Raw genomic sequence first — 11,720 nt, 5'->3', positions numbered from 1 at the left:
AGTAACAGTTGTTATTTTTAGTTCTGTCAGCTACACATCTACCACCACATTCTCCAGATATAATAATTTTTGTGTGCCGTAATAAACAAGATGATGTAGGCTAGGAGGAGAAAATGCTGTAGTGGCGTTGGTGTTGAGTTCGCTGTGCCTTCTAGCAGCATCTCAACGCAATTGGTGAGATCTACTGAACTCACGTACAGCTTTAACCGTAGGAGGATGGCCTGTAATTTTGTTACACTGTCACAATATTGACGCTTGTATGCCCCCTCCCCAAAAAAGCCTACTGATAGAAACACATTTCTTGAGCTGTGTCTTGAGAATATACCAGCTGTAATATCTCCCCTCTGATCTTGAGGAAGAAATGGCTGAATAGAATTTGGGTAAATGTGAGCTGACAAAAAAATGACCAATTATCCACCATTTGGACCCAAGCACATTACAGCTTTCAAAACCCACAGACTGGAGCTTAAGATGTGCTAAGTAGAGCACAGCGCTTAGGGCTTACTATCATAGAATCAGTGTCTTCTAGCAGATAATCTGGAACTCTTTCAGGAAAAACACACACCTAGCCAGAGCTACTGTGATGTGAGGAAAAATGCATTAATTAATGGACTATTTCACAAGTCACAATGATAGACAGCTGAACAGGCACAGTAATCAATTCCTTATCAAGGTGAGTGAATAGTTTTACCAGTTCTGTCAGGAACGCTTGTGCCATTTATTGCCAATCATTCAGCTGTGACAAAGTTGGCAGCAAAGACGCAAACAGGAAGTGAGCTGTACAGGTGCTGCAATGCTCCAACCATGATCAGAGTTGCTTAGCAGACAAGAAGACAGATCTTCAGTTTGTTGTGCACTCTGCTGGATGGACTTTAGCCCCGCTCTGCTGCTTCATCGATATCTCCTGTTCAGTGTGATTAACAGATTGGGGAGAAACAGGCAAACTGAAATGGACTTAATCTCTTGAATGTGGCAAGTATTTTAATATTAGGCTGGACCTTCCACTGCAAAAGACACAGAGAGGCAGGTTGTATCTACTGTTATGAAATCAATCACAGTGGTTGAATTTTCCTTAGTCTATACAACAACGTTGTTGATATTGCCTGGCAATTTCTGTATGAGGGGTCCAAAGATATCCTGTGACTCCTTTCCCAATTATATGTTATTATATAATGTAAAAAGATATGTCTTTAGCCATGCTAACATTGTTAGTTGTTAGTACATCCGCTATATTGATCTCAACTGAAATATCTCATCAACTTTTAGATGGATTCATGGTCAACATGATAGGAATCCTGATGACTGGTGATCACTTGTTCATCTAGAGCCACTAACGCATAACAATTTTGAATTATGTTGAGAATTTTTTCTTTGGCACAAACTTACTCTCATGCTGTAAAAAGTGAAAGAACCCAGAAAGTGACCAACTCATTTCTTCAAGATCAGAGAAAGGCTCTTTCCTGCACCAAGGCAAAAGAGAAGAAAAATACTGGAACAAGTTACAAGAGTGAACAAATATGAACAAGTCGAGAGCACTGCGGACAGGCATGGATCATGTCTTCTCATCCGTTTACGTGTGTGTGTGTATACACACACTAACACAAGGGACATGTTAGTGCAGCCGGGGCAGGTAATAACACAGCCTGAAAGTCATACAAAGACCAGGAAGTGAGGATAACTGGTAGCCAGCAGCCCAGGTCATCGTTCACTGTGACTCAATAATCCTCAGATGAACTTTGAGCTAAATCGCTCAATGTTAGATTCATGACTCAAAGCTAACATAGCGAATGTGCCCATGTGACAATGTGATCATCTTGGTGGTGATGGTTTGTCAGTTACATGGTCGCCTTACCATTTAGCTGTGCTTAGAAAAAAGCTCACAGAGCCACGAGCATGACTGCAGAATTGTATTGCTGTTCATCAGTGCACAACTTGGGAGAATTAACTCCACATACTAACTCAGTGCAATCATTTCCCCACACTCTTACTGATTAAACCTAAAGCACAAAATAATTACCAGTACAATTATGTAAAGCATCTTTAAAAGAGTGGGATGGAAGCAAAAACCTTCTGAGACATATTTATCACACTGAGTGTGCCACACTACAACAGGGAAAAGAATCGGTGCACACCCCCGAATTCTTTCCTCCCTCTCTGCTTCACTTAATCACTTTTAATTGACAGTGTTCAAATTTTTGGTACAAGACTTCACAAGTTACTACAGATACCATTATTACATCTAATGCAACACCGTTTTGTACTTTTGTTATAAATACTCACTTTTATTTCTTTCAGCCAAGTGAAACGAGCACATATTGATTCCCTGTGTCACAAATTGGCAGTATACTTGTATATCAGGCATAGTGTATTGTACATCTTCATTAACCTTGAACACTGTGTAATTGTTTCTTAATTATGACGGAACTTTGAGCTTTCTCAAACCAGCTGACAGGCGTATGACAAAGTCTTCTTTTACCTAGGAATTACCTTCAACTGCTATATACATAACCATTTGTCAGGTACATAGGAGACTTTTGAGGCATGTCATCATCAACTCTGAAAAGTTGCCACACACACACACACACACACACACGTTTGCATCTTGACATTAAAATGGTTGATTACAGAAGGAAATGAAGCGCTATGTAGAAGTAGTGAGCAACTACAGGTTGCAGTTTTGACTGTGCGGCGGCTCGACACTGGATACAGCAGCCAAGAAGGCTGCTGGCCCTCTGCATTTGTTCACTTCTGTTCCAAGTTAAAAAAAAAAAAAAAAAGGACAAAAGAAATTCTGTCACAGGTACTGTGCCACCATAATATTGCAACTTTTTTCTCATAATATTATGAATTTACTTTCATAAAAGGGCCTCAAAGCTCCTTCACAGTCGTACTGACTAAACATGGTGGCTGAAATAACTCACTGTGGTTACTCAACCATCAGAACCACCATCAGAAATGGGAGGCAGACTGCACCCCAAAGTTCCTGGGCCTTTGGAAAGTACAAAATCGTGAGCAGGGACTGTTTGGGGGATAAAGTAACGGACCAGGAACTTTTTTTTTTTTTTAACCTCCTCCAATTGGAACACAGAGGGTTTCTCAAAAGGTTCTTGGGGAAAGTTTTGTGGTTGGAAAGCAACTTTGTCCTCCCTGCTGAACGTCTCTCCTGCCTAGACATTTTCCCTTTTCTACTTCTTAGATAAAGGCCCTTTAAGATTATTCTAGTGAACTCAGATTAAACACATCAAATTCACATTGAATCACCTCTCTCAAAAATATTTACTATTAGCTGACAGTGACCTACTCCACTGATCACCAGCCTCAGTGTAGTTAACGTTCATGAGATGACATGGAAGGTGTGTGAACTTCAGTTTTAAGGAGTTGTCACTCTAGTTGAGGCACAAACAGCCTGAAGTACACTTGCTAGAACCGGAGCTTCACTGCTAACTGGCTAATGCTAGCTTCTCTCTTTCCCACTACTGTATGCACAATGCACAAAATATTTTGTATTCTCCCTGTAAGGAACTGAACTGATTGCATATGCAATCATCTGCTTCAGATTTACAGTAGAGCTCACACAGAGTTGTTAACTCAGTGCCACTGCCACTGAAAACTTTTGTTTTCACCTGTTTTTGTGCATGTTCCTAGTGTGCACGGTATCATGGCTGACGTCATAGTTGTAAAAACACCTGTAAAAAAGACACCATATTGGTGTTGCATACCAGTTTCTTATGTGGCACCCATAAAATTATTTTCTCGCTAAATAATATGTTTTGGCAATGATGGTTGCCATATGGTGAATAAAAAATGCAAAGAAATACTTTTTCCGTTGCATTTTTCTTAGTGAGCAGATTAGAGGATACTTAAGATACTATAAGCAATGATAAACAAAAATTTAGCTTTTAACCTCCTAAGGCCCAAACTAAATCCACCGTAAATGCTGCACAAGAAGCTCATAACCAGGCAGGTAAAAGAGTTTTTTGCAGACTGGACTTATTTTCAGGAATATATGAAACACATAGGTGACAACTATAAGATCGAAGAAAGCCCACATCACAACGCAAATAAAATTTCCAGCCCATATCTGATAGTTCATTAGGGGTTATTTTACATTTCAAGATGAGCTGTTTTTCCCCCAATTTAGGACATGTGCTTCATTATTTACTTTTAGAGTTGCAGTCAGAGAACAGTCAAACAAAAAGAATCGTTCAGATTTTGTTCTCCTGGAAAGCTACAACAATGATTTAAAAACCTATTGCAACCAGACAATGGCACATTTTTTGTGTTCGAATTGGATCAGCTACTTTATTTTTACCCGTGTTGTTTACACTTGCATGCTTAGAAACAGACATACATCATAAAGAAATGGAGGTTGAACTGAAATATTACTGAAACAAGAGGTCATGTAATTCACTGCTTATGAGTGTATTATGGATGTTTTATGGGCCAAACACATCTCATTAGTCAACAGTTGTGGTTACATTTTGCTGATGCCAGTGTGTGTAACGTGTAGCTTGTGTGATCATCAGTTAGCAAGGAAAAGAAACTCATTAGGAAACGATTACAGTCACACATTCTTCTGAATCCCCATAGAGCAGTCTCACTGGCTGTCTCAGGTTGCAGAGTAAAAATCTGGGAAGGAAAATAAGGAACCAAGCTGTTCTGCACCTGGGATTCCTCCTGCAGTTGTCTCCACCAGCTGTAGCCCCTTAAAGACTGTAGGTAGTAGCTGCATTTGAATATTTACCACAGGCAAAAAAAGCAAATGATTTCCGATCAAAGGTAACCCATTTAACCTGTTGCCATCCTGGACATGGGTGAGCAGCTGAGGCTTGGTGGTTTGGAAACTGAGTGTCACGTTTAAATTCGAAGGGGTGCCTACAATAAATTTTTAGGTCTTGTGTATCTAGGTTAATTAACTGGCATAAAGACCCTATTCTATGATTACACAACATTTACTGTCATTAAAATCAATCAAACAACATAACTTTATGATTGTATCGTAAAGCAGAACATTCTCTTATGAGTTTTTTGAAGTTATAACAATTACAATGTGCGTTTATGTTTCCATCAAGATCATGAATCCACAAATGTTCGCTAGCTACAGCTGCATGAGACTTTAGAGATGAAAAACTGTCAGGGTAAAGAACCTGCAGTGTATATTTATCATAGGAAAAAAGCTTTGCCCGTAAAGTGGTCGGTCACGGAGCATTGTTTGCTGTATTTATCATGCAGAAAGGATTATTGGCAACCCCTGCATCAAACATCACACAGTGCGAAATGAATGACAATGACATGTGACACTATTTTCTCATCTGTGTCTATGCTTTTGGAAATTCTATTCTGCATCTCATTTGCTAAACATAAATTGTATGTTGTCATCTGATAACACGTTATCATTCTGGGCAGGTATTTGAATGCTAAAAGCTTGTGTTGCCTGTAAAATGATGTGTGAAGTCACCCTGGCATTTCCTCAGCAAAAGTAAATTATTGCAATGTGTCTAAATGTAAAAAAGTTTCTTCCAACTGAAAATGCATAATGTATCATGTTAAATAAATGTTTGTTCTTGTGGAATTATTATGGTGTCAAATATAGAATTATATTAGGATTTAGTCTTTTAATAACAAATATTTTATCACAAATTCAACAAGATTGCAATAGCAAATTAAAAATAAGCCTGGCCGAGCTATAGTTGTTTGATAGGAGTATTCATCTATTAAGTTAGCATTAGATAAATGTGTAATTACCTTAAAGGTCCAAAACTAATGTATTTGTCCTGTACCCCATGTCAATTTCACTGACATCACCTGGTAAAAGATCAAATGTGTGAAGTTCAGAATAGAAAGAGAAATTAGTTAGCAGTTTGTGGCAAGTTACATTACTTTGAAGACAGAAACAAGTTGCATTATATCTTTCGTACATTCATTTCCCGTTTCCCAACAAAACAGCAATATTGTTCTGTCGTCCTTCTTGTTCTGCTGAAACCAGAATTGACATCATAAAAAAAAAAATAAATAAATAAATACTACCCAGTTTTGTCTGCATGAATAATCAGTGAGCTGCACTACATGTTTATTCTTTCATACTTGTTTGTTCTTGTTTTTTTCTTTTTCCCATTTTGTCAGCTGCTTATTGTTTGTTCCCCGTGTCCCTTGGTAAGCCCACTAAGCCTGTGTTTTACCTCATCATGCCATTACTATGAGTCATTCACAAAAATGTGAACTTACAGAGAGTGTGCATAAAACGCTAAAATGTCTGCTAGAGAGCCTCTGCAGACTAAACACAAATGCCTCATAATGCCTGTGAGTCTGTGAGGACAGGCATTATAACTGGGCCAGAGTTCACGAGTCTTTTCATTTGTATTATTTTGTGCCAACTTTGCAGTTGCTCCAGAAGAATACAAACTACCCTGTTATAACTACCATTTGGGAAATTTAACTAATGTATTACTTACAAGGTAAATATGATGCAAATGTAGTATTATGAAGACAAAGAGCCTTGAGGTCAGCTTCTTTCACTTAGGTTTGAGTGACACTCACTTTCAGTTTCCTTTTTTCAGTTTTTTTCATCGGTGTCTGTACCAAACATCATAATTCACTTTTGTAATTACAGGACAAATTTATGACACCTCATTCAGAGGCAATGAGTCCCTCTCCGCTCTAGACCAATGATTAGTTGGTATGTGGAAAAGGAGATAAGTAGGTTTATTTTACATGAAAGCATAGCTGCGATAGTGACTGCACACCTACAATGAGTATTTTGACAGCGGATTTCAGCTGTCAGTCTTTGGTTTTGTTCCTCTCTGTATCAGTGATGAATGTGACTTAAGACATTATTGCCCTATTGTGGTAGCACCCCAGACTGGACAAGAGCCCGGAGCTTCCGAATGTCCTCAGATCGGATTGATTAATACAGATTTTCAAATATTTTTTTCCCAGGATTTATTTCAGGAGTCAGGGTGATCTCAGGCTGACACCTTTGTGAATTACGTTTAAATTATTTTTACATTTTTCCACAGGATTCTTTGCTAATTTGGGGCTCTACAGGCTCATCACAAAATGACTGAACAGAGTAACAGACCTTTATGCTCACGCTTGACTGTTAAATTTCTATGCAAGTTCCCAGTAATTGTGCAAATTACAGATTACTAACATTCTCTTTGGAAATGTGAAGCTACCTGGCTAATGCATGACAAAAACTGCTATGTAGAAGTTCAACCTTTAGACTGACACATTCGAACTTCTCTGTGACTCCATTTTGTTGCGGTGCAATTCACCACCAGAGCAGCAGGAGGCTGCGCTCCTTTCCTAAATGGTTATTGTCGTCTCTAATTGATTATTTGTTTAGCTTCCGACTTTTCCCGCCACAGTGAACAACGGCGACTGACAGAGAGAGAATCTTGCTGGATTTGGAGTTGTTGGATGTCGAAGAAAGTATCCTTACAACATCTACATCGCAACAGAAGAAGAATCTGGAAATAGGGGTCTGCGTTGCCTTGGCGTAGGTACGAGGTCGATTCAACGGACCATAAACCAGGCTTTAGTCTACTCTAGTTTCTGCTAAAAGATTAGCAGTAAGCACACATTGTCGCTGTCAAAAACAAACCATTTAACAGGATCTGACAAAGTATTGGTGCTAAAGTGCATGACGAGTATTTTATAACCTGCAATCTCTTCATTTATACTGCACAAGGTCAAATCAACTGGTGGACTGTGCAAAGAAGGAGCTCGGTCAACTTCATTTCCCTGGTTTGTATTAGCTTTGACCAGGATCCATTTCAGCTACCACAGGCAGGCTTCTAGCTTTCACATTTGTAAGAAAAGTGTATGGGAGGGAATGTTTGACCTTTTTCAGTGCAGACTCTGGAAAGTGATATGTGATTCAAATGCGTCAAGGAGAGAGAAAAAATGAGGTGAGACGGGAAGCAAAGGGAGAGAGCAAATTACAGTCGGGGGGGACGAATGAAGACAGGAAAAGCCCATCTTATAAGGGATACCTTGCACTTTTAGGATCTTAAAACTGTAATCTACCCAAAATATCTTCTTTGATCAAGCTACATGTCAGTCAATGTTCAAAGGGTTATTATGAATGGCATTATACTTCTCAAATGTTGACTGCCAGTCAGTAAAGGGAGAACTGGGTATATGAAAAATGCCTTTAAAATGGTTTTACGATAAAAGGAAAAGCTCAGAAGCAACCATGGTTTGTTTTTGTCTTTGTGGTTGCCATATGGTGAATAAAAAAAAATTACCTTGAGAAAACCCAAAGCTGTAATGATCTGTCCCAACATATCAAAATACCTTGTCACTACCTTGTTAAGGGATATAATATCAGTTCCTCAAGAGAATTCAAAGTCAGATTTTACTGAATACCTTTCAAATAAATGAAAAACATTTCCAATCCAAATTTTAGCTAAAATGCATCTAACTTTTAAGCTGGTGATGCCTGATTAGAAGCTCTGATTAGTATTCAAGGTCTACAGCATGTGCGATGCCAATTATCCACTGGGTCATTACCACTCACGAGAGAAGTCGTACAGTTTTAAGGGAAAAGGCCTGAATTTCATCAGCAGTTGCAGTGACTCTTTGGTTTTATTGACAAGAAACAAATGACATCACTGAGTGGGATATATATAAAAAACAAACAAACAAACAAAACCCCCAAAAACTAGAAAGTCAGCTAAGCCATTGAAAGAGAATATTGAATATAATATAGAATATTGTAAGTAGATAATTTAAGACAGAGGCTGGAAAGGAAACCATGCTGCCCGTGGAAAAATGTTGGTCATGAGTAAAACTGCTCAGAAGATTTGATTATTGTCATTATTTGTATTGCCAAAGTCTATTTTGAAGTGCTAGCACTTTCTTTGCTGGCAGATGGTACTCTACCACAAGCAGCAGGATACAGCTCATGTGGTAACGGTCCCACTGATGTTTTTGTCAGGTAGTTAGCTGATTACAGCAAAGTGGAAAATGATAAGTAGAAATAAGTATTCATAAAGTTACTGCTTCATTTAAGTGAATCTACAGTAATTTATCCTTTTTACATATTACAAGGGATGTAGATCATTAGAGTCCTTTAATCTGCAGTACACTATTTTTGAGCGTGTAAGCACTGTGAAAAGTAGCAGCATATTCCAAGTGTTCAAACAGCTCTTATACTTGAAAATTGCCTCGGCTTCATGAATGTTTCTCACACGAAGGAGTTTTTCTCACTTACATTACTGAGAACTGTCACACAGAACAGACCCAACCCCAATTATGTTAAAGCATAAAGCTTGTGCATACAGAGACACAAATCTTTTTTTAAAAACTGAATTTCTGGAACTTGCTTCTCTGGATCAAGATGTGCCAACATAAAGAAATCAATTATAGCTGTATTTGACTATCCAAGAAATAATTCCTCACTGGGAATGTTGTAGTTAAAACATCATGTTCCAGTAACAACAGTGCCTGCGATGCTCTCAAAAGGTGACAGAAAGTTTTTACAAAACTGCGTGATAAACACAGTATAAGAAAATGGTTTCTTCAGATAGTTAGTAAAAACTTTCAATAATAAAATATGTAGGTGTGGATTACTTTCTCATTAACAAAACAAGCATGCAAAACAAATTCTCTTTTGCTTTCAACCCCATTTTCTGGCTCTTGGCTGAGTATCAGGGCTGAAGTTGCGACACCAACTGTTAAAATTTTCCAGCACCAGCTTGTCAGCCTTTGTTTAAGTTAGAAATACATAAATTACCTATTTAACCTTGTACTTTAAAGAACATGAAAGATAAACATATTCGTTCCTTGTTTTATTCATAGCGCCAAATCAACAGCATGAACAGGTCAGCAAGTCAGTGTGAGAATCAACCCAAGGTGAATAGTATGATTGACTATACCTGGTGGATGGGGAATCATAAGGCCTTAGGATCGGGCAGTTCCCTTAAGCTCTGTCTCTTCAGTGTGAGATTGTAGGAGGTACATCACAAGGCCTACAGCATATATTAGCATACAACATTATTCATCACTTGTCAGGAACTTGACTGGCAGAAACATTAGCTGCAGCCAGTTCAAAACATACTGAATAAGGAGACAGCAAACCTGAGAGACAGGGTAAATTTGGAATTAGGAGCTGCATGGCAGCACTTCTGGCATTTGAGTCAAGGTCTTGTGACTCATAATCACCAATGGAAACAGATAATGAAGACTGGTGGGTTCCTAAAGTCAAATTATAAGGTTTTACTGACATAGATTACATAACATGATGATAATACATCTCTCGTGAGTAGATTAATACCATATCTTAGCAGCTACTTCACACGGTGTGGGCATTTCAAAGGACATTTTGTGTCTAGTACTTCCAATCACAATATAACAGTACCTTAGGGACCTGGCAATGTTGGTCATTTCTAATTCTAGCTTTCCAGAAAAGCCCAATAGCCTCACACACACACCCACATGCACTCCCTTTGAGCAAGTAAAAGCATGTGATGAGTTGCTAATGACTCCAGCTGGCCAGCAGAGCAAGAAAGTGTTTCACCACCCTACACAGTTACATTGTCACTTCATCCTCCACATCGACGGGACAGACTTTAAACTTAAGTGACAGATTACTCCTTTCACTGCTGTCTCTCAGCGAAGGACACCAATGACTGGATTCAGAGGCAGAAAGGTCAGGCTACCAGGTTGGCCGTGCTAATGAACTGGTGATGAGGCAATAGGCCAGCTTCTCAGTGGACATTTGCCACCTAGTTCTCACCTCCACTATGCGAGTCCCAAACCCTTTGCATCACTTCCATTACTATTTGCCAAAACTTGATTCTTCTCACTGTTGCCGTTCCCTCACACACACTATACCAAATTACACATCATGTCATTTACTCTGTTGTGGCTTTTCACGGTTGCTAGTGATGACGGACCAAGTCTCGGTTCAGATGATTGAATATGACAGAGTTGAGGATTACAGATGAGGTCAGACATTAGTGAAGGTCCACCTCAAGATGGCAGTGTTTACCATGGCAGGGTAACCAGCCTTTGAGCTCCCCAGCTTTCCTCTCAGCAGCAGCAGCAGCAGCAGCACACGCTGAGCCAAGGATGGAATTGAGGGTTATCTACTGCATTGATATTAAGTAATGATTGGATGGCAGTCGGCAATAAACAATGGTTGACTCTGATTTCCATTTTATTAAACCTGCAGTTACATTGCGTCACTTCTGACACGTCGTTTTACTGGAGGGGTATCTGAGCTCAGTGACACAGTTCAGTCTCCTCTTTCTGCGGTGAAACTTGTCAAGTAAGATCATCTACGGCTATGGGGCAATTCCAGAGTCACATCACAGCTTGCTCCGATCATCAGAGCTCTCGGACAAAGCAGAAAACAAACTAAAAGAAAAGAAAAAAGAAATGCGCACCACAGCCCTGAAGCTTTGATGACTGGGCTAACTGTCAAGGTTATTTCCCACGGACAAATGCTGATGACTGGCTGCAGGTTGCCAAGTGTGGCGGACGGAGCGTGAATATGCAGCCCGTGCAAACATGCTTAGACAACGGCTTCTCTGTCCAGAGTGCAATTATTAGTGACTCTCACACAAGGCTTGTATTGTATGTGGCCGTGTTTAATCTTGGCAAGTCATATCCACGAGGGGGTGTGGCTGGTGGGGGTAGTTGCGAAGTATCTTTTCACTTGTGTGACTTTTTTTCTACGTCCAGTCCAATTAGGGTGGCCTACCTGACAACAG

This window comes from Echeneis naucrates, chromosome 3, assembly GCF_900963305.1.
Source record: "Echeneis naucrates chromosome 3, fEcheNa1.1, whole genome shotgun sequence".
NCBI classification, from domain to species: domain Eukaryota; kingdom Metazoa; phylum Chordata; class Actinopteri; order Carangiformes; family Echeneidae; genus Echeneis; species Echeneis naucrates.
The sequence above is the reverse complement of the archived record's forward strand: the minus strand, read 5'-3'. Positions refer to the sequence as shown.